Genomic DNA, 23701 nt, shown 5'->3' with positions numbered 1-23701 from the left:
AAATAATTTGAATATATCTGGTTTTGTGAATCAAGCCGACTGGGAAAAAATTCTCAGAGCTCAGAAAAAAATTCTGAGATGTTAAAAAAAAAATCTTTTTGTTAATTTTTATCATGTCTTCTAGACATGATAAAAATTAACTCCCTTCTCTTTTTGTCTGGGAATGTTGTCTCACTCTTTCTAAAAATAGACTATGACTCATTCTTGTGGAATTCTGTTGGGATTTTACTTTCGATTGGCTTTTGACTTTGTTTCAATCCCCAGTTATCTATAAAAGCATTCCGCGTTTCACTTCAGATCCGTGTGGGCTGTGGAAAAGGCAACACGTCTCTCTTTTTACCCAATCTCATGATATTCTTTAAGAATTTCTTAGCCATTTGTCAAAGAAGGGGACTATAATTGAAGAATTTATGAATTTGGGAACATGTCACCATGGCAAATCTAAAATCTTGGCACTGGATACTGGAAAGCCCCGCTCTGATTATAATTCTGAGTTCTAGCATGGGACATTTTTAAGATCAATAAGCTAAACTATTTTTCTAGTCTCATATTGTCTCGTGACTAGGGTTCTAGATTTGGGTAGAGAGAGACATGTTGCCTCATCAACAGCCCGCACTGTTCTGAACAGAAACGCGGAATGCTTTTATAGAAAAGTGAAGACTTGAAAGTGAAAGTCGAAAAACGAAATGGGATCGGCTAGGAAAAATTTCTCAGAGCTCAGAAAAAAATTTTGAAATGTAAAAAAAAAAAAAAATCTTTTTGTTAATTTTTATCATGTCTTCTAGACATGATAAAAATCAACTCCCTTCTCTTTTTGTCTGGGAATGTTGTCTCCCACTTTCTAAAAATAGACCATGACTCATCCTTTCTAAATAATAGAAATCCAAGAAAAGATTGGCTTCTGGTCTATTTTTAGAAACGGTAAGACAACATTCCCAGATAAAAGGGGGATGAGTTAATTTTTATCATGTCTAGAAGACATGATAAAAATTAACAAAAAGTTTTTTTTTTTTTTACATCTCAGATTTTTTTTCTGAGCTCTGAAAATATTTTCCCAGCCGATCTCACTTCGTTTTTCGACTTTCACTTTCAACTCTTCTCTTTTCTATAAAAGTATTTCGAGTTTCTGTTCAGAACACTGTGGGCTGTTGAAAAGGCAACACGTCTCCCTCTCTACATTAATTGGGAATCCAAGATGTTCTAAAGAAGAATTCTTTGAGAATCTCTTAACCTTTCTGAACTTTAGACGAGCTAGCTGGATATTTCTTCATTTCTTTTTCAAGTATGGGTTCAAAGGATTCTTTTAAATAGTTGCAAGTAAGACGTTGTATTATTTTCTGTTGATCATGAATCTATTAAAAAAATTCAATGCCTAATTTTAGGGCTACCTATACCCGGCATGATTCATATGTTTTACTCTACGTTTTAGATAAGACCCTCTCTTAAAAACATGATTTTCCTATTCAAAGTTGAAATGAGTTTCCAAAAGCATGATCCTTTTAAAAAAAACATGTGTGTTTGTGTAGGTGTGGTGGGACGGTTAGCTTTCTTTCTTACGAGATAGTCATCTCCACGAGATGTGTTTTGGATATCTTCTCCAGTCTGTATCTTTACCCAATCTCATGATATTCTTTAAGAATTTCTTAGCCATTTGTCAAAGAAGGGGACTATAATTGAAGAATTTATGAATTTGGGAACATGTCACCATGGCAAATCTAAAATCTTGGCACTGGATACTGGAAAGCCCCGCTCTGATTATAATTCTGAGTTCTAGCATGGGACATTTTTAAGATCAATAAGCTAAACTATTTTTCTAGTCTCATATTGTCTCGTGACTAGGGTTCTAGATTTGGGTAGAGAGAGACATGTTGCCTCATCAACAGCCCGCACTGTTCTGAACAGAAACGCGGAATGCTTTTATAGAAAAGTGAAGACTTGAAAGTGAAAGTCGAAAAACGAAATGGGATCGGCTAGGAAAAATTTCTCAGAGCTCAGAAAAAAATTTTGAAATGTAAAAAAAAAAAAAAATCTTTTTGTTAATTTTTATCATGTCTTCTAGACATGATAAAAATTAACTCCCTTCTCTTTTTGTCTGGGAATGTTGTCTCCCACTTTCTAAAAATAGACCATGACTCATCCTTTCTAAATAATAGAATTCCAAGAAAAGATTGGCTTCTGGTCTATTTTTAGAAACGGTAAGACAACATTCCCAGATAAAAGGGGGATGAGTTAATTTTTATCATGTCTAGAAGACATGATAAAAATTAACAAAAAGTTTTTTTTTTTTTACATCTCAGAATTTTTTTTTCTGAGCTCTGAAAATATTTTCCCAGCCGATCTCATTTCGCTTTTCGACTTTCACTTTCAACTCTTCTCTTTTCTATAAAAGTATTTCGAGTTTCTGTTCAGAACACTGTGGGCTGTTGAAAAGGCAACACATCTCCCTCTCTACATTAATCGGGAATCCAAGATGTTCTTAAGAAGAATTCTTTGAGAATCTCTTAACCTTTCTGAACTTTAGACGAGCTAGCTGGATGTTTTTTCATTTCTTTTTCAAGTATGGGTTCAAAGAATTCTTTTAAATAGTTGCAAGTAAGACGTTGTATTATTTTCTGTTGATCATGAATCTATTAAAAAATTTCAATGCCTAGTTTTAGGGCTACCTATACCCGGCATGATTCATATGTTTTACTCTACGTTTTAGAGGAGACCCTCTCTTAAAAACACGATTTTCCTATTCAAAGTTGAAATGAGTTTCTAAAAGCATGATTCTTTTAAAAAAACATGTGTGTTTGTGTAGGTGTGGTGGGACGGTTAGATTTTTTCTCTTACGAGATAGTCATCTCCACCCTCTCGTGGTCGCTGAAATCTCGTGATGGCTCAAGTGAAAAGGGTTCGTTTATTTTGACTCACAACCACGTTATATTTTTTTGGATATCTCCTCCAACGACTCGTGGAACTCTTTTCCCTGAAATCAGGTATGTTTAGCAGTGCACGCCCTCTGAAGTGAAGCTCGGAATACTTTGACAAATCCTGTTGAGTGGATTATGAAACCATTTTTAAAGGACCTCAGAGAAACACCCATGAAGACGATACCAACGTGTCGTTTTTTAGAAAGCATGAAGGTGGTTCATGGTGAGAGATGAGATGGTAAAGTAGTTTTTTTCTTAGAAAGTTGAAAAAATGGAGAGTAGTAAGACACAGTCTCTTTTTTTCGAAACTGAGTAGGAGGGTCATTTTGAGATGAGCTGGAAAATATTTTCTGAGAGATTTGAAAAAAAAATTTTAAAAATAAAAAAATATATATATTATATAATATAAATTGTAGAAAGCTCTCCTAAAAGTTACCAAAAGCTGCCGCTCCAAAAGGTTAAAGACGTTTTCAAAAATCAATACACATGAAAAGCAAATCATTAGACATGTAAAACATAAATACAATAAAATTAAATAACAGAAAAAGTTAAAAAGTAAGCGGAAAATGGTAAATTAGCCCAATTCGATATCCAAACAGGCTTTTCAAGGGAAATTTCATTGTTTGAACGTCGAATCAAGCTAACCCCATTACGCGTTTCGCCGAAACAGACAATTGAAACTTTTACGCTAAAAAATTTTTTGACAAAGTGTCTTGGAAATTTTAATAGTCTCAATTCTCTGTTCCAATTTCCCGACGCGTCCGCTTAGAAAGACACATTAAGGTGTTAAAATATGTAAATCAAAATCAAACTTTCTAAATCTAGTCTAAAATTAAAATCAAAACGAAAATAAATAGCGATGAGCTATTAGTCCTAAAAATACAAATACATTCGGGCTGGGCCTGAAGAAATACTATACTTCGTAACTATTTTAAAAAGTAACCAAATACCACATAAAATAATTAAAAATTCCCTGACCAAAGCTGGCATTAGCCTTACCTAATTATAGATTTTTTGAGTTAGATAATGATTTTTTATACCTAAAGCTACGGACGGTTTAAGAAGGATGACTAATTCAGAGAATCTATTGTAAAAATGTACAGATAATTCTTGTTTATTCATTCTCTTTCCTCCAAAAAAATTTTGGCACTTTAATCTTAAATACTATTATGTACATATTTTTAAATTTAAATTTCTTTAGTGGCCAATTTTACTGCTTTTATTAACAAATCGGGCTTTTTTCATTTTTCATAGTAGCTTGATCGCCCGCTAGCTTGAAGAATTACGACTTTTTTAACATATTACTGTTTTTTCCTTTTTCTCATGCTTTAATGGCCAAGTTTTTATAGTTTTAGCTGAATTTGCCATTTTCACTTCGAAAAATTTTTTTTCCATCCTTCTACAAGCCAAGCGCCATTTTTTGAGCTCTTAACACGATTCACGAGGTTTCCGGCCCCCTGCGATAATAGGAGACGAGTTACAGATAACGAAAATCACTTCGCATTGGCTAAACGCCCACAACTCTTCGCTCCCCCTACCTACGTCATCCAAAAATAAGACGTTTAAAGTTAGCAGCCATTTTACTACATGTTTTCAGAGGGACAGCTTTACATCGCCAAGGTCAGTTTTTTGTTTCTTTTGTTACAACTTTTTCTTGGTCTTAGCAAGACCCACTGAGTTGTTCTTTTCTCAATTTTTTTTTAATTTTATATTGATTATTAACTACAGGTTTTCTTACAGTTTTATAAAATGTACAATTTAAAAATTAAATTGTTAATCTTTAAGCTTGCAGGCCCAGCCCGAATGTATTTGTATTTTTAGGACTAATAGCTCATCGCTATTTATTTTCGTTTTGATTTTAATTTTAGACTAGATTTAGAAAGTTTGATTTTGATTTACATATTTTAACACCTTAATGTGTCTTTCTAAGCGGACGCGTCGGGAAATTGGAACAGAGAATTGAGACTATTAAAATTTCCAAGACACTTTGTCAAAAAATTTTTTAGCGTAAAAGTTTCAATTGTCTGTTTCGGCGAAACGCGTAATGGGGTTAGCTTGATTCGACGTTCAAACAATGAAATTTCCCTTGAAAAGCCTGTTTGGATATCGAATTGGGCTAATTTACCATTTTCCGCTTACTTTTTAACTTTTTCTGTTATTTAATTTTATTGTATTTATGTTTTACATGTCTAATGATTTGCTTTTCATGTGTATTGATTTTTGAAAACGTCTTTAACCTTTTGGAGCAGCAGCTCTTGGTAACTTTTAGGCGAGCTTTCTACAATTTTTATTTTTTACTTATTTTTCAGCATATTGCGCAAGATGTTTTCTTGACCAAAATTGTTTTTACTGCTTTGCTTGATAAATTATTATATAATATATATATTATATAATATATATATTATATAATATATATTATAAATACTTTTTGTTCATTTTTATCATGTCTTCAGACATAATAAAAATGAACGACATCTCTCTTTTTTCTTTGAAACCTCTTTCAACCTGTCTCGTCCTGTTTCTCAAGTAACATTTCTTTCCTGAAAAGCTAATTTCTTTAGAAACCTAAGACAACTCTTTTCCTGAAAAGCTAATTTCTTTAGACACGTAAGACAACAGGTAGAGACATACTTCGAACCAAAAAGAGAGTAGAGATCCTTTTGAATAATGTCGAATAGACAAAAGACGAGTAGCCATTTCAGTTCTATGCTTTTTCCTAGGGACGATCCACGACAGGGTCCTCTTTTGTTCACGAAGCGTGGTTCACCCATGAATGAAACACGTAGGCTCGAAACTTTCTAACACCTCTACCTCCACGGTGCAGTTTGAAAGGAAGGTGACCCACCCATCACCCCAGCTATGAAATGAAACGTCAAAACAGTGCACACGTTCTAGAATAAGAACCCTTGTAGACATTTGGGGGCTCTACAGCACAGACTCAACAGAAACAAAACGATAAAAACTTTCATAGATCCCAGAGAGTGGATGCTTAAAAATAAGGTGATGTCTCGTCGATCAAATCAGCTGTAAATAAATGTCTAAGAGCTGTGAAGAATGGATGGCCTAACTTCACAAAAGCTCTTTCTAGGAGGGAAAAGTATGTATCCAAGCAGAATACACAGCACAGACTGATGTTAAGTCGAAACTGGAGTGATTTCAATACACAAGTATGAATTCGTTCTAATAACCCTTTAGATAGGTCTTGTTTGACTCATCGAGTCGAGGGGGAAAACATTGACGTGTTGCCTTTCCAACAGCCCACACTGTTCTGAACAGAAACGTAGAATGCTTTTATAGACAAGAGAAGAATTGAAAGTGAAAGTAAAAAAACGAAATCAGATCGGCTGGGAAAATTTCTGAGCCGAGAAAAAATTCTGAGTCAGAAAAAAAAAAAAAAACTCTTCCTTTTTCTTTATTAATTTGATGTCTTCACTTTTTGACATTCTACAAGGTCAAAAGAGTGAAGACATCAAATTAATAAAGAAAAAGGAAGAGGTTTTTTTTTTTTTTTTTTTTTTTCAATCTCAGAATTTTTCCTGAGCTCTGAAAAATTTTTTCCCAGCCGATCCCATTTCGTTTTTTTGACTTTCACTTTCAATTCTTCTCCTTTCTATAAAAGTATTCCACGTTTTTGTTCAGAACAGTGTGGGCTGTTGAAAAGGTAACATGTCTCCCTCTCTCTTTACCCAAATCTGGAACCCATGATGATCTTAAGAAGAATTCTTTAAGAATCTCTTACAATTCCTGAACCTTAGACAAGCTGAATGTTTCTTTTTCGTATTTCGAAGCTATTGATGGATCAAAGAAGAAGATTTCAATGGAATGACTTCATCGTTCTAGGATAGAATATTTTTCGGAATCTCTTCCTACTTTCGTCTACACAGAAATGCTTTCAACGAAAGTTAGGTCCTCTTTTACATTTCCTTTTTAAATAGTTGTTCAAAGGGATTTCCGTTCTGCTGATTCAGGTTTCCCGCGCTTCACGCTACCCATCCTCACCCATTCCTAAAGCATCTCAGAGAAAATTGAAAGGGAGATCGCGAAAAAGAAATACCCTCCAGTGAACACAGTTCCAACGACAGTGGATAGATTTTTTCGGTCCTTCCAGAGATATCCCCGGTGACCGATAGGTTGTTCAGCCACATGGGTGTCACGAAAAGGCACACCATGCCTGTTTCCCTCCCTAAAATGTTTCTTCGGAAAAGGGAAAGTTTTTTTTCCACCCCTTTGGAGATTCCTTTTCCGAATCGATACCCAAACCCATCGGCCAGAAAAATAAATTTTTTTAAGAACCTTTCTACTCCTGAAACCCAATATAAGATACGTATTCATTGTAATATTTTTAATAAATTATGCATACATGTATTTTACAAGGTTATTTATTGTTTCTTACAATGCTTCGTGAATCTTACGTAAAGTAGCTTGGAAGAACCGTATTATTATTTCTTTCTTCTAACCTCTTACAACTATATTGTTTAAAGTTTCTAAGGAATTTCTAATCCATTGTGTATTTAGCTAAAGCCTATGACAAGATGAGTTTAACTCCCCAAAACAATTCATATATAGGCAGTTTGAGTTAGCTGGATCCGTGGAAATAATTAGATAATATTTATGTCACGTAAATATTTGCTAACACGTGTTTCGTTTTCTTCTTATCATGCTATTTCAACCATTTTGTTTAGCAATGATGCATCTGAAATAAAAAGGATTTGACAAGAAACAAATAGTATTTAAAAGATTGATGAAATAACACTAAAGTCTCATGTTATTGGAATCAGTTAAGAAATTTAGTGTTTACAGACTAGTTCATCCAATTTGTTAACAATATTAGAATGAATACGTATATTTGTAATATATTTCAGGAGTAGAAAGGTTCTTAAAAAAATTTATTTTTCTGGCCGATGGGTTTGGGTATCGATTCGGAAAAGGAATCTCCAAAGGGGTGGAAAAAAAACTTTCCCTTTTCCGAAGAAACATTTTAGGGAGGGAAACAGGCATGGTGTGCCTTTTCGTGACACCCATGTGGCTGAACAACCTATCGGTCACCGGGGATATCTCTGGAAGGACCGAAAAAATCTATCCACTGTCGTTGGAACTGTGTTCACTGGAGGGTATTTCTTTTTCGCGATCTCCCTTTCAATTTTCTCTGAGATCCTTTAGGAATGGGTGAGGATGGGTAGCGTGAAGCGCGGGAAACCTGAATCAGCAGAACGGAAATCCCTTTGAACAACTATTTAAAAAGGAAATGTAAAAGAGGACCTAACTTTCGTTGAAAGCATTTCTGTGTAGACGAAAGTAGGAAGAGATTCCGAAAAATATTCTATCCTAGAACGATGAAGTCATTCCATTGAAATCTTCTTCTTTGATCCATCAATAGCTTCGAAATACGAAAAAGAAACATTCAGCTTGTCTAAGGTTCAGGAATTGTAAGAGATTCTTAAAGAATTCTTCTTAAGATCATCATGGGTTCCAGATTTGGGTAAAGAGAGAGGGAGACATGTTACCTTTTCAACAGCCCACACTGTTCTGAACAAAAACGTGGAATACTTTTATAGAAAGGAGAAGAATTGAAAGTGAAAGTCAAAAAACGAAATGGGATCGGCTGGGAAAAAATTTTTCAGAGCTCAGGAAAAATTCTGAGATTGAAAAAAAAAAAAAAAAAAAAAAAAAAAAAAAAAAACCTCTTCCTTTTTCTTTATTAATTTGATGTCTTCACTCTTTTGACCTTGTAGAATGTCAAAAAGTGAAGACATCAAATTAATAAAGAAAAAGGAAGAGTTTTTTTTTTCTGACTCAGAATTTTTTCTCGGCTCAGAAATTTTCCCAGCCGATCTGATTTCGTTTTTTTACTTTCACTTTCAATTCTTCTCTTGTCTATAAAAGCATTCTACGTTTCTGTTCAGAACAGTGTGGGCTGTTGGAAAGGCAACACGTCAATGTTTTCCCCCTCGACTCGATGAGTCAAACAAGACCTATCTAAAGGGTTATTAGAACGAATTCATACTTGTGTATTGAAATCACTCCAGTTTCGACTTAACATCAGTCTGTGCTGTGTATTCTGCTTGGATACATACTTTTCCCTCCTAGAAAGAGCTTTTGTGAAGGTAGGCCATCCATTCTTCACAGCTCTTAGACATTTATTTACAGCTGATTTGATCGACGAGACATCACCTTATTTTTAAGCATCCACTCTCTGGGATCTATGAAAGTTTTTATCGTTTTGTTTCTGTTGAGTCTGTGCTGTAGAGCCCCCAAATGTCTACAAGGGTTCTTATTCTAGAACGTGTGCACTGTTTTGACGTTTCATTTCATAGCTGGGGTGATGGGTGGGTCACCTTCCTTTCAAACTGCACCGTGGAGGTAGAGGTGTTAGAAAGTTTCGAGCCTACGTGTTTCATTCATGGGTGAACCACGCTTCGCGAACAAAAGAGGACCCTGTCGTGGATCGTCCCTAGGAAAAAGCATAGAACTGAAATGGCTACTCGTCTTTTGTCTATTCGACATTATTCAAAAGGATCTCTACTCTCTTTTTGGTTCGAAGTATGTCTCTACCTGTTGTCTTACGTGTCTAAAGAAATTAGCTTTTCAGGAAAAGAGTTGTCTTAGGTTTCTAAAGAAATTAGCTTTTCAGGAAAGAAATGTTACTTGAGAAACAGGACGAGATAGGTTGAAAGAGGTTTCAAAGAAAAAAGAGAGATGTCGTTCATTTTTATTATGTCTGAAGACATGATAAAAATGAACAAAAAGTATTTATAATATATATTATATAATATATATATTATATAATATATATATTATATAATATATATTTTTTTTTATTTTTAAAATTTTTTTTTCAAATCTCTCAGAAAATATTTTCCAGCTCATCTCAAAATGACCCTCCTACTCAGTTTCGAAAGAAAGAGACTGTGTCTTACTACTCTCCATTTTTTCAACTTTCTAAGAAAAAAACTATTTTACCATCTCATCTCTCACCATGAACCACCTTCATGCTTTCTAAAAAACGACACGTTGGTATCGTCTTCATGATTGTTTCTCTGAGGTCCTTTAAAAATGGTTTCATAATCCACTCGACAGGATTTGTCAAAGTATTCCGAGCTTCACTTCAGAGGGCGTGCACTGCTAAACATACCTGATTTCAGGGAAAAGAGTTCCACGAGTCGTTGGAGGAGATATCCAAAAAAATATAACGTGGTTGTGAGTCAAAATAAACGAACCCTTTTCACTTGAGCCATCACGAGATTTCAGCGACCACGAGAGGGTGGAGATGACTATCTCGTAAGAGAAGAAATCTAACCGTCCCACCACACCTACACAAACACACATGTTTTTTTAAAAGAATCATGCTTTTAGAAACTCATTTCAACTTTGAATAGGAAAATCGTGTTTTGAAGAGAGGGTCTCATCTAAAACGTAGAGTAAAACATATGAATCATGCCGGGTATAGGTAGCCCTAAAACTAGGCATTGAAATTTTTTAATAGATTCATGATCAACAGAAAATAATACAACGTCTTACTTGCAACTATTTAAAAGAATCCTTTGAACCCATACTTGAAAAAGAAATGAAAAAACATCCAGCTAGCTCGTCTAAAGTTCAGAAAGGTTAAGAGATTCTCAAAGAATTCTTCTTAAGAACATCTTGGATTCCCGAATTATGTAGAGAGGGAGATGTGTTGCCTTTTCAACAGCCCACAGTGTTCTGAACAGAAACTCGAAATACTTTTATAGAAAAGAGAAGAGTTGAAAGTGAAAGTCGAAAAGCGAAATGAGATCGGCTGGGAAAATATTTTCAGAGCTCAGAAAAAAAAAAAAAAAAAAAAACTTTTTGTTAATTTTTATCATGTCTTCTAGACATGATAAAAATTAACTCATCCCCCTTTTATCTGGGAATGTTGTCTCCCACTTTCTAAAAATAGACCATGACTCATCCAATCTTTTCTTGGAATTCTATTCTTTAGAAAGAATGAGTCATAGTTTATTTCTACAAGGTACGTTTTTTTATTTCTACAAGGTCAAAAGAATGAAGACATCAAATTAAGAAAGAAAAAGGAAGTTTTTTTTTTTTTTTTTTTTTAAATCTTTTTTCAGCTTTGAAAATTTTCTTCCCAGACGTTAACATTTCGTCTTTGGACTTTCACTTTCAATTCTTGGACCCATGATGTTCTTTTCTTGATGTTCTTGTAGTATATTCCTATACAAATTCACTCCTTTTCCCCAAAAAAGATATCTTTTTTTTAATTTTTTTTTACCTTCCAATTTGTATAGCTATATACTGAAAACAGGCATTAAAGTCAGTTTGTAGTATATTCCTATACAAATTCACTTAATTTCCCGAAAAAAAAAAGATGTCATTTTTTAAATTTTTTTTTTACCTTCCAATTTGTATAGCTATATGCTGAAAACAGGCTTTAAAGTCCGTTTGTAGTATATTCCTATACAAATTCACTGCCTTCCTCCCTAGAAAAAAAAAGATGTCTTTTTTTTATTTTTTTTTTACCTTCCAATTTCTATAGCTATATGCTGAAAACAGGCTTTAAAGTCCGTTTGTAGTATATTCCTATACAAATTCACTGCCTTACCCCCCGAAAAAAAAAGATGTCTTTTTTTAAAATTTTTTTTACCTTCCAATTTGTATAGCTATATGCTGAAAACAGGCTTTAAAGTCCGTTTGTAGTATATTCCTATACAAATTCACTGCCTTCCCCCCGAAAAATAAAGATGTCTTTTTTTTTATTTTTTTTACCTTCCAATTTGTATAGCTATATACTGAAAACAGGCCTTAAATTCCGTTTGTAGTATATTCCTATACAAATTTACTCCCTTTTCCCCAAAAAGATGTCTTTTTTTTAATTTTACCTTCAAATTTGTATAGCTACATACTGAGAACAGGCGTTCAAGTCCGTTTGTAGTATATTGGTATACATGGTCTATTTTTAGAAACAGTGAGACAACATTCCCACACAAAAGGGGGGTAGGGTTAATTTTTATCATGTCTAGAAGACATGATAAAAATTAACAAAAAGTTTTTTTTTTTTTTTTTTTTTTTTTTTTTTTTTTACATCTCAAATTTTTTTTTCTGAGCTTTGAAAAATTTTTCCCAGTCGGAAACCAAGTGAAAATTCTACAGCCAAGACGATTGGCCTTTTACTTTCACTTTCAACACTTTTCTATAAAAGTATTCTACGTTTTCTGTTCAGAACTGTGCGGGCTGTCCAAGGTGCAGCATGCTTTTTCTCTCTCTACCTCATCTGGACCCAGGAACACTCTTCTAGAAAGAGCTTCTGTGAACACAAGCTTTTTTCCAATTTTTGACTTCTCACAGAATAGAAATCATTCCTCCTTTTAGGGGAAAATGTTTCCCATTTGAAAAGCTAGGACCCCTCGTTTGGATTTCATCAGCAACCGTTTATCAGGGTCTAGCGAAATTGGATGATCCATCCATGGATCATCCAATTTCCCATCCGTGGTTTTTATGCATCAAGATTTCAACATAGTTTAAGAAAAATCCTTCAATCCTATTTGAAAGGAGATGACATTTTCCCATGACGGACATTGAAAGACATTGAAAGACATTTTCCCATGACGAAATCTCTCTATCCCACACCTTGTTCTAAAGTGAAGTTAAAGAGATTTTTCATACCGGGTTTTCAATTTTCACCTCAAATCATACCGTTGACGATGTGTGACACACAAACCGTGACATAAATTTCAGTTTTCATGACAGCTAACAGTCTTGAGGTTTAAACAAATGTATGAAAGAATTTATTTTTGATCCGTTTCAGCGATTGAGTGGGCTGGGAAAAAAAGGCTCTTTCCATGACAGCTAACACGCTTGAGCTTTAAACATGTATGAAAGAATTTATTTTTAATCCATTTCAGCGATTGAGTGGGCTGGGGAAAAAAAGGTTCTTTCCATGACAGCTAACACGTTTGAGCTTTAAAAATGTATGAAACAATTTATTTTAAATCCATTTCATCCATGACAGCTAACACGCTTGAGCTTTAAAAATGTATGAAACAATTTATTTTAAATCCATTTCAGCGATTGAGTGGGCTGGGGAAAAAAAGGTTCTTTCCATGACAGCTAACACGCTTGAGCTTTAAACATGTATGAAAGAATTTATTTTTAATCCATTTCAGCGATTGAGTGGGCTGGGAAAAGAAAGGCCCTTTCCATGACAGCTAACACGCTTGAGCTTTAAAAATGTATGAAACAATTTATTTTAAATCTACTTCAGCGATTGAGTGGGCTGTGGAAAGAAAAAGCTCTTTCCATGATACCTAACACTCTTGAGCTTTAAAAATGTATGAAAGAATTTATTTTTAATCCATTTCAGCGATTGAGGGGACTGGGAAACATTTTCTTAGAGCTCAGGGAAAAACAAGGCTCTTTCCATGACACCTAACACTCTTGAGCTTTAAAAATGTATGAAACAATTTATTTTAAATCCATTTCAGCGATTGAGTGGGCTCGGAAAATTTTCTTAGAGCTCAGGGAATGTGTGTCCAGGTTGAATGCACAGGACACACGGATGGGTAGTCGAAACTCGAGTAGCTTAAATAAATATACGAAATTTGGGTCATCGAGTGGACTAGGAAAAATTCTCAGAGCTCTGGAAATAGTTCTGAGTTCAAGCATGCGACATGAGAACAGAAATGTATTACAATCATCATGTCATCATTGTTTTCGAAAGCCAAAAGAATTCCTCATGAAAGAACATCTTTTTTTTCCTGGTTGTGGGATGGAGTAGAGTTGCTGCATCTTGAACAACCCACACTGATCTGAACAGAAATATGAAATGTTTTTATAGATATAAGAAATGAACTGAAAGTGAAAGTAAAAATGAAATTGTATTGGCTGGAAATATTTCTTGGCTGTTGAATGGGAAAAATATTTCCAGAGCTGAAAAAAAAAAAAAAAAAAAAAAAAAAAAAACTCTTCCTTTTTTTCTATTAATTTGATGTCTTCACTTTATTTACTTTGGAATGGAGAAACCCAAAGACTATGACTCATCCTTTCTAAAACATATAATTCCTAGAATGAGCCATGGTCTATTTTTAGAAACAGTGAGACAACATTCCCACACAAAAGGGGGTAGGGTTAATTTTTATCATGTCTAGAAGACATGATAAAAATTAACAAAAAGTTTTTTTTTTTTTTTTTTTTTTTTTACATCTCAGATTTTTTTTTCTGAGCTCTGAAAATTTTTTCCCAGTCGGCAACCAAGTGAAAAATTTCCAATCGGCTTTTACTTTCACTTTCAACTCTTTTCTATAAAAGCATTCCACGTTTTCTGTTCAGAACCGTGCGGGCTCTCCATAGTGCAACATGCTTTTTCTCTCTCTCTACCTCATCTGCATCTAGGATGTTTTTCCTTCTTCAAGGAGTGGAATTCTTTGGGAATACCTTACAATTTCACGAGCTAGCTGTTTCTTATATTTCGAGGAGATTTCAATGAAATTGTTTATAGATGTCACCTATTGCAGATGGGGAAAAAGTCTATACTGGATCGCTGGGGACATCTCACCCAGATAGGTCACGTTATATTTTTTCCCACACCTAAATAAATTGGACATGAGCCATCCTTTTGTTTTCTCATCCAACAAAGATAGGCACTGCAGACCATTTTGGGTTTTCACTCTTCGCGAACCGAGACGAGCCGCAGCGACACTTTGCGTTTTCTCTGAGCGCAATAATGGATCACGTTAGCAGCCATTTTGTTTCCCATCTCACCCAGATAGGTCATGTTGTATTTTGTTTCATACACCTAGCCAATTTTGGACATGAGCCATCCTTTTGTTTTTTTTTTCTATCGAACCAAGATGGACTCTGGAGACAATTTTGTTTCTCAACGGAAAAGTAAATTTTCTGAATGGGTGCCGGTGTTCGAATACTTTTGTGACCGACTGTCTGATTATACTATTAAAACCATGAAATCTCGAAATGGATGGGTTTTACAGTTGACTACGGTAAGACGCAGGGAGACTTGTCATCCCTAGCTCCTCCAAGGAATTCTGAAGATACTATTACAACCCCAATATCTCAAAAATGATAGAATTTACAATTGACATCGAGTCCCGAAATCAATCGAGCTGACCCTAGAGAGATTGGAAAGGAAGATGGATTCGATGGGAGGGAGATTATTCTTCTTTCGGGATGGAAACAATATTTGTACTACTTTTCTTTCAAGAGGGAAAGGGGCATCCAATCTCACAACCTGTCGAGCGGACCCTAGAGAGGTTGAAAAGGCAGACAGATTCGACTGGGGTCGGTTTCGGGTTAAAAAGAAGAGCCGTTCCGCTTTTCTTCCAACATGGAAAAGGGTATCTAGTCTCACAACCTACAAACGCATCTTCTTTCAAAAAGTTAGAAAGGATTTTAAAATAGGTTGGAAACTATTTTCTTCTTCAAAACTCGGGAAAACAACAACATACGCTTGGGTTCCAAAAATAGTTAAAGAAGGTTAAATGAACAGCCCGTCTAAAGTGAAATTCCGAAGAGAATAAATGGGTAAGGACTCATCCATCGAGTTGGCTGGGCAATGGTTTTCTTAGAAATTGAAACGGTCCACAAATAAACAACGTGGTAAACAATATCAACAAAATGGTAAAGCAAATCTATTGAGCTGGTCTCTCAAATCTCACCCCGCAAAATATTTTAAACGTAAACAAGTCAACAACATAGTAAATACCATCAATAGAATAGTTTAATAACATCGGCTAGAAGGGGAAAAACCTGTCAGAGAAGCAAAAACACAAAAGAGTAGAAGAAAAAATGTTAACATACCTTCACAGAAGCTTTTTCCAGGAGAGAGAGAAGCGTGTATCCACGTTGAGTGCCCCGCGCAGACTGATTGGAAGCTGAAACACGAGTGGTTTAAATAGCTAAGTGAGAGTTCTTTCTAGAAACAATTTGGAAGTCTTATTTTGATCATCGAGTCGACTGGGAAAAAATTCTCAGAGCTCAAAAAAAATTCTGAGGTGTAAAAAAAAAAAAAAAAACCTTTTTGTTAATTTTTATCATGTCTTCTAGACATGATAAAAATTAACTCCCTTCTCTTTTTGTCTGGGAATGTTGTCTCCCACTTTCTAAAAATAGACAATGACTCATTCTTTCTAAAGAATAGAATTCCAAGAAAAGATTGGATGAGTCATGGTCTATTTTTAGAAAGTGGGAGACAACATTCCCAGACAAAAAGAGAAGGGAGTTAATATTTATCATGTCTAGAAGACATGATAAAAATTAACAAAAAGTTTTTTTTTTTTTTTTTTTTTTTTTTACATCTCAGATTTTTTTTTCTGAGCTCTGAAAATTTTTTCCCAGTCGACAACCAAGTGAAAAATTTCCAATCGGCTTTTACTTTCACTTTCAACTCTTTTCTATAAAAGCATTCCACGTTTTCTGTTCAGAACCGTGCGGGCTCTCCATGGTGCAACATGCTTTTTCTCTCTCTACCTCATCTGCAGCTCTATGACAGCTAACACGCTTGAGCTTTAAAAATGTATGAAAGAAGTTATTTTTAATCCATTTCAGCGATTGAGTGGGCTGGGAAAAAAAGGCCCTTTCTATGACAGCTAACACGCTTGAGCTTTAAAAATGTATAAAAGAAGTTATTTTTAATCCATTTCAGCGATTGAGTGGGCTGGGGAAAAAAAAGGCCCTTTCCATGACAGCTAACACGCTTGAGCTTTAAAAATGTATGAAAGAATTTGTTTTTAATCCATTTCAGCGATTGAGTCTACTGGGAAATATTTTCTCAGAACTCAGGGAAAAAAAAGGCTCTTTCCATGACAGCTAACACTCTTGAGCTTTAAAAATGTATGAAAGAATTTATTTTTAATTCATTTCAGCGATTGAGTCTACTGGGAAACATTTTCTTAGAGCTCAGGGAAAAAAAAAGGCTCTTTCCATGACAGCTAACACTCTTGAGCTTTAAAAATATAGGAACAAATTTATTTTTAATCCATTTCAGCGATTGAGTCTGCTGGGAAACATTTTCTTAGAGCTCAGGGGAAAAAAAAGGTTCTTTCCATGACACCTAACACTCTTGAGCTTTAAAAATGTATGAAAGAATTTTTTTAATCCATTTCAGGGATTGAGTCTACTGGGAAACATTTTCTTAGAGCTCAGGGAATGTGTCTCCAGGTTGAATGCGCAGCACACACGGATGGGAAGTCGAAACTCGAGTGGCTTAAAAAATAAATATACGAAAGTTGGGTTATCGAGCTGACTAGGAAAAATTCTCAGAGTTCTGGAAATAATTCTGAGTTCAAGCATGGGACATGAGAACCGAAATGTATTACAATCATCATGTCATCATTGTTTTCGAAAGCCAAAAGAACATCTCATGAAAGAACATCTTTTTTTCTGGTTGTGGGATTGAGTAGAGTTGCTGCATCTTGAACAACCCACACTGATCTGAACAGAAAAATGAAATGTTCTTATAGATATAAGAAATGAATTGAAAGTGAAAGTAAAAATGAAATTGTATTGGCTGGAAATATTTCTTGGCTGTTGAATTGGAAAAATATTTCCAGAGCTAAAAAAAAAAAAAAAAAAAAAAAAAAAAAACCTCTTCCTTTTTTTCTATTAATTTGATTCTTCACTTTGTTTACTTTGGAATGGAGAAACCCAAAGACTTTTTAAAACATAACCTTTTTAAAAACTTATCTTATCTTATAAAATTTAAACTCATCCTTTTTAAAACATATAATTCCTAGAATGAGTCATGGTCTATTTTTAGAAACAGTGAGACAACATTCCCACACAAAAGGGGGGTAGGGTTAATTTTTATCATGTCTAGAAGACATGATAAAAATTAACAAAAAGTTTTTTTTTTTTTTTTTTTTACATCTCAGAATTTTTTTTTCTGAGCTCTGAAAATTTTTTCCCAGTCGGCAACCAAGTGAAAAATTTCCAATCGGCTTTTACTTTCACTTTCAACTCTTTTCTATAAAAGCATTCCACGTTTTCTGTTCAGAACCGTGAGGGCTCTCCATAGTGCAACATGCTTTTTCTCTCTCTCTACCTCATCTGCATCTAGGATGTTTTTCCTTCTTCAAGGAGTGGAATTCTTTGGGAATACCTTACAATTTCACGAGCTAGCTGTTTCTTATATTTCGAGGAGATTTCAATGAAATTGTTTATAGATGTCACCTATTGCAGATGGGGAAAAAGTCTATACTGGATCGCTGGAGACATCTCACCCAGATAGGTCACGTTATATTTTTTCCCACACCTAAATAAATTGGACATGAGCCATCCTTTTGTTTTCTCATCCAACAAAGATAGGCGCTGCAGACCATTTTGGGTTTTCACTCTTCGCGAACCGAGACGAGCCGCAGCGACACTTTGCGTTTTCTCTGAGCGCAATAATGGATCACGTTAGCAGCCATTTTGTTTCCCATCTCACCCAGATAGGTCATGTTGTATTTTGTTTCATACACCTAGCCAATTTTGGACATGAGCCATCCTTTTGTTTTTTTTTCTATCGAACCAAGATGGACTCTGGAGACAATTTTGTTTCTCAACGGAAAAGTAAATTTTCTGAATGGGTGCCGGTGTTCGAATACTTTTGTGACCGACTGTCTGATTATACTATTAAAACCATGAAATCTCGAAATGGATGGGTTTTACAGTTGACTACGGTAAGACGCAGGGAGACTTGTCATCCCTAGCTCCTCCAAGGAATTCTGAAGATACTATTACAACCCCAATATCTCAAAAATGATAGAATTTACAATTGACATCGAGTCCCGAAATCAATCGAGCTGACCCTAGAGAGATTGGAAAGGAAGATGGATTCGATGGGAGGGAGATTATTCTTCTTTCGGGATGGAAACAATATTTGTACTACTTTTCTTTCAAGAGGGAAAGGGGCATCCAATCTCACAACCTGTCGAGCGGACCCTAGAGAGGTTGAAAAGGCAGACAGATTCGACTGGGGTCGGTTTCGGGTTAAAAAGAAGAGCCGTTCCGCTTTTCTTCCAACATGGAAAAGGGTATCTAGTCTCACAACCTACAAACGCATCTTCTTTCAAAAAGTTAGAAAGGATTTTAAAATAGGTTGGAAACTATTTTCTTCTTCAAAATTCGGGAAAACAACAACATACGCTTGGGTTCCAAAAATAGTTAAAGAAGGTTAAATGAACAGCCCGTCTAAAGTGAAATTCCGAAGAGAATAAATGGGTAAGGACTCATCCATCGAGTTGGCTGGGCAATGGTTTTCTTAGAAATTGAAACGGTCCACAAATAAACAACGTGGTAAACAATATCAACAAAATGGTAAAGCAAATCTATTGAGCTGGTCTCTCAAATCTCACCCCGCAAAATATTTTAAACGTAAACAAGTCAACAACATAGTAAATACCATCAATAGAATAGGATAATAACATCGGCTAGAAGGGGGAAAACCTGTCAGAGAAGCAAAAACACAAAAGAGTAGAAGAAAAAATGTTAACATACCTTCACAGAAGCTTTTTCCAGGAGAGAGAGAAGCGTGTATCCACGTTGAGTGCCCCGCACAGACTGATTGGAAGCTGAAACACGAGTGGTTTAAATAGCTAAGTGAGAGTTCTTTCTAGAAACAATTTGGAAGTCTTATTTTGATCATCGAGTCGACTGGGAAAAAATTCTCAGAGCTCAAAAAAAAATTCTGAGATGTAAAAAAAAAAAAAAAAAAAAAAAAAAAAAAACTTTTTGTTAATTTTTATCATGTCTTCTAGACATGATAAAATTAACTCCCTTCTCTTTTTGTCTGGGAATGTTGTCTCCCACTTTCTAAAAATAGACAATGACTCATTCTTTCTAAAGAATAGAATTCCAAGAAAAGATTGGATGAGTCATGGTCTATTTTTAGAAAGTGGGAGACAACATTCCCAGACAAAAAGAGAAGGGAGTTAATTTTTATCATGTCTAGAAGACATGATAAAAATTAACAAAAAGTTTTTTTTTTTTTTTTTTTTTTACATTTCAGAATTTTTTTTTCTGAGCTCTGAGAATTTTTTCCCAGTCCACTCGATGATCAAAACAAGACTTCCAAATTGTTTCTAGAAAGAACTCTCACTTAGCTATTTAAACCACTCCAGTTTCAGCTTCAGATCAGTCTGTGCTGGGCAGTTCACCTGGATATAGGCTTTTGGATTACAAGAATGGTTTTTCTCAGGTCGCAGAAATTTGTTTCCAGCCGACTCGTTTTCACTTTCCCATTGAACTCGTCTCTGATCTATAAAAACATTCCGAGTTTCAGTTCAGTTCGGAACGGGCTGTTGGACACGCAATACAACAAGATGCTTCTCCTCCTGACCTGGAAAATACTTCCCTATTAGGAAGATAGAGATATGTAAAAGAATAAGCTGTCACGTTATTTGGTTTCCATCTCCTTTTTAGCTTCTTCTCGTATGTGTTTACGATACTTTGTAATTTTCATAGAACGTTTAATGATGCTATAGGAAGGATTAAAAGATCGATACGGGAAATACTTTCGAAAGAATCGTTTTAACCTTCTCGAGGAACTATCTAATCTTCGAGGGAAAAGGGGGCCGGCAATACCCAAGCAAGAAATTCATACAAAAATCGATTACGTTGATTCCATATATTAGACGAAGCCAATTTTTTTCTGCATAATGTCGTCGAAGATCTGTTTCGTTCAGAAGTTTTAAAATTTCAGTTGCTTTTAAGTCAGTTTCAAGAATGACAAGAATAAATAAAGCCATCTCTTCATATTCATAGCGATCTATAACTATTTTTCTAAGTTTTTTGAGGTCATCTAATGTAAGCAGAGGACCTTGACATCTTTTAATATTGGTTTGTTTTGGATGTTCCCATTTCTCACTTAACAAGCGATACAAAAACCAGAGTTTATTCTTCACTTGATTGCGCGATTTCTTCTTTACTTCAGTCAGATACTTTTCATATTCCTCTAATGCTCTCTTATAATGATATTTAATGCCATCACCATGTTTTCGATACCAGTCATAGAATTCATTAAAATAAAATTCATAGTTAGTTCTTGTTGCTTCCGAAATATTCATACGTTTAATAATAATTTGACATTCCTCCATTGTCGGATTTGGTATGAATACTGTACTGTCATGCTTGTGTCTATGTTTAGGAAGAGAGTTTTCCCAACATTTCCACCGTCTCATTCGTTGGTATTCCCTCTCTTTGAATCGAACATTTGGATCTCTTCTCCTTTCTCGTAATCTCCATCGATTTGCTTCTTTTACTCTTTCCAATGACCAATAATGTTTCATGTAGGCCTTCTTTTTCCTTTTCCTTTCAGATAAAATTGTGGATTCTTCATTATTCATCTTGATTCGAACCCTTCATTATTCATTATTATCTATGTTATTTTTGATTCCGTCTTATATTTTTTTTAATCTAGTCCTTTTTTGGTACCTAAAAATTAAATTGATTAAAAAATATACGGTTTCTATAAACCTTTTGAATATCCTTTAACCGTAAAATAGAAAAGAGAATAAAAACCTAACCCCTTTCATATTACATCATTTCTCGCTCAAGGCACCGTGATCAAGTAATGGGATAATGATAGAAGGGTTAGGACTTTAGGATCCTTTTTATTTCACTATAAATTGATAAAAAAGATTTATACTAAAGGATTTCAAAATTTTATTAATGATATTAAATTATTATTAATGATTTTTTGAATGGGTGTCAGGATCTGACGATATTGAAAAAGAAATAACTTTATCAATAATATATATGTTTGAAAAATGAATATCATGAAGGGAGGAAAAAAACATAATTTTTCCTAATATCTAGCTTGTTGTGTTTGATAAATCATGTAAATGGTCAAACAAATCACTAATGTAATGACAAATAAACAGTAAAGCTGGACAGTATGAATGAAAGACATAAACTTACCCCTTTTCAATTTGAAGATTTGAAAAGGATAGAATATGTTATCTTCTTTAAGTGGAGGAGATTCCGGCTATTATATTTCACCTTGAACTGTAGCTTGGAAATCTCATTGTTTTTTTTTGAAAAAAAAACTAGTAGTGACACACGTCGGCTGGAAACATTTAGTTTTCTCCATATAAACTCCTTGCATGTTTAGAAGTGATTTTTCTTTCTCCCATTTCAATAGCAAAACAAAATTGTTGATGATAACGTTCTCCTTTTTCCAATATCACTTTAAAGAATATTTTTGAGATCTTTTATGTATCTCTATTTTCCTAATAGAGAAGTATTTTCCAGGTCTGGAGGAGAAGCATCTTGTTGTATTGCGTGTCTAACAGCCCGTTCCGAACTGAACTGAAACTCGGAATGTTTTTATAGATCTGAGACGAGTTGAATGGGAAAGTGAAAACGAGTCGGCTGGAAACAAATTTCTGCGAGTTGAGAAAAACCATTCTTGTATCCAAAAGCCTATATCCAGGTGGACTGCCCAGCACAGACTGATCTGAAGCTGAAACTGGAGTGGTTTAAATAGCTAAGTGAGAGTTCTTTCTAGAAACAATTTGGAAGTCTTGTTTTGATCATCGAGTGGACTGGGAAAAAATTCTCAGAGCTGAGAAAAAAAATTCTGAGATGTAAAAAAAAAAAAAAAACTTTTTGTTAATTTTTATCATGTCTTCTAGACATGATAAAAATTAACTCCCTTCTCTTTTTGTCTGGGAATGTTGTCTCCCACTTTCTAAAAATAGACCATGACTCATCCAATCTTTTCTTGGAATTCTATTCTTTAGAAAGAATGAGTCATGGTCTATTTTTAGAAAGTGGGAGACAACATTCCCAGACAAAAAGAGAAGGGAGTTAATTTTTATCATGTCTAGAAGACATGATAAAAATTAACAAAAAGTTTTTTTTTTTTTTTTTTTTTACATTTCAGAATTTTTTTTTCTGAGCTCTGAGAATTTTTTCCCAGTCGACTCGATGATCAAAATAAGACTTCCAAATTGTTTCTAGAAAGAACTCTCACTTAGCTATTTAAACCACTCGTGTTTCAGCTTCCAATCAGTCTGCGCGGGGCACTCAACGTGGATACACGCTTCTCTCTCTCCTGGAAAAAGCTTCTGTGAAGGTATGTTAACATTTTTTCTTCTACTCTTTTGTGTTTTTGCTTCTCTGACAGGTTTTTCCCCTTCTAGCCGATGTTATTAAACTATTCTATTGATGGTATTTACTATGTTGTTGACTTGTTTACGTTTAAAATATTTTGCGGGGTGAGATTTGAGAGACCAGCTCAATAGATTTGCTTTACCATTTTGTTGATATTGTTTACCACGTTGTTTATTTGTGGACCGTTTCAATTTCTAAGAAAACCATTGCCCAGCCAACTCGATGGATGAGTCCTTACCCATTTATTCTCTTCGGAATTTCACTTTAGACGGGCTGTTCATTTAACCTTCTTTAACTATTTTTGGAACCCAAGCGTATGTTGTTGTTTTCCCGAATTTTGAAGAAGAAAATAGTTTCCAACCTATTTTAAAATCCTTTCTAACTTTTTGAAAGAAGATGCGTTTGTAGGTTGTGAGACTAGATACCCTTTTCCATGTTGGAAGAAAAGCGGAACGGCTCTTCTTTTTAACCCGAAACCGACCCCAGTCGAATCTGTCTGCCTTTTCAACCTCTCTAGGGTCCGCTCGACAGGTTGTGAGATTGGATGCCCCTTTCCCTCTTGAAAGAAAAGTAGTACAAATATTGTTTCCATCCCGAAAGAAGAATAATCTCCCTCCCATCGAATCCATCTTCCTTTCCAATCTCTCTAGGGTCAGCTCGATTGATTTCGGGACTCGATGTCAATCGTAAATTCTATCATTTTT

This window comes from Stegodyphus dumicola, chromosome 7 (assembly GCF_044657685.1).
Source record: "Stegodyphus dumicola isolate Sdum_Otavi_A_Nest chromosome 7, ASM4465768v1".
NCBI lineage: Eukaryota > Metazoa > Arthropoda > Arachnida > Araneae > Eresidae > Stegodyphus > Stegodyphus dumicola.
Note: the sequence above shows the minus strand (reverse complement) of the source record.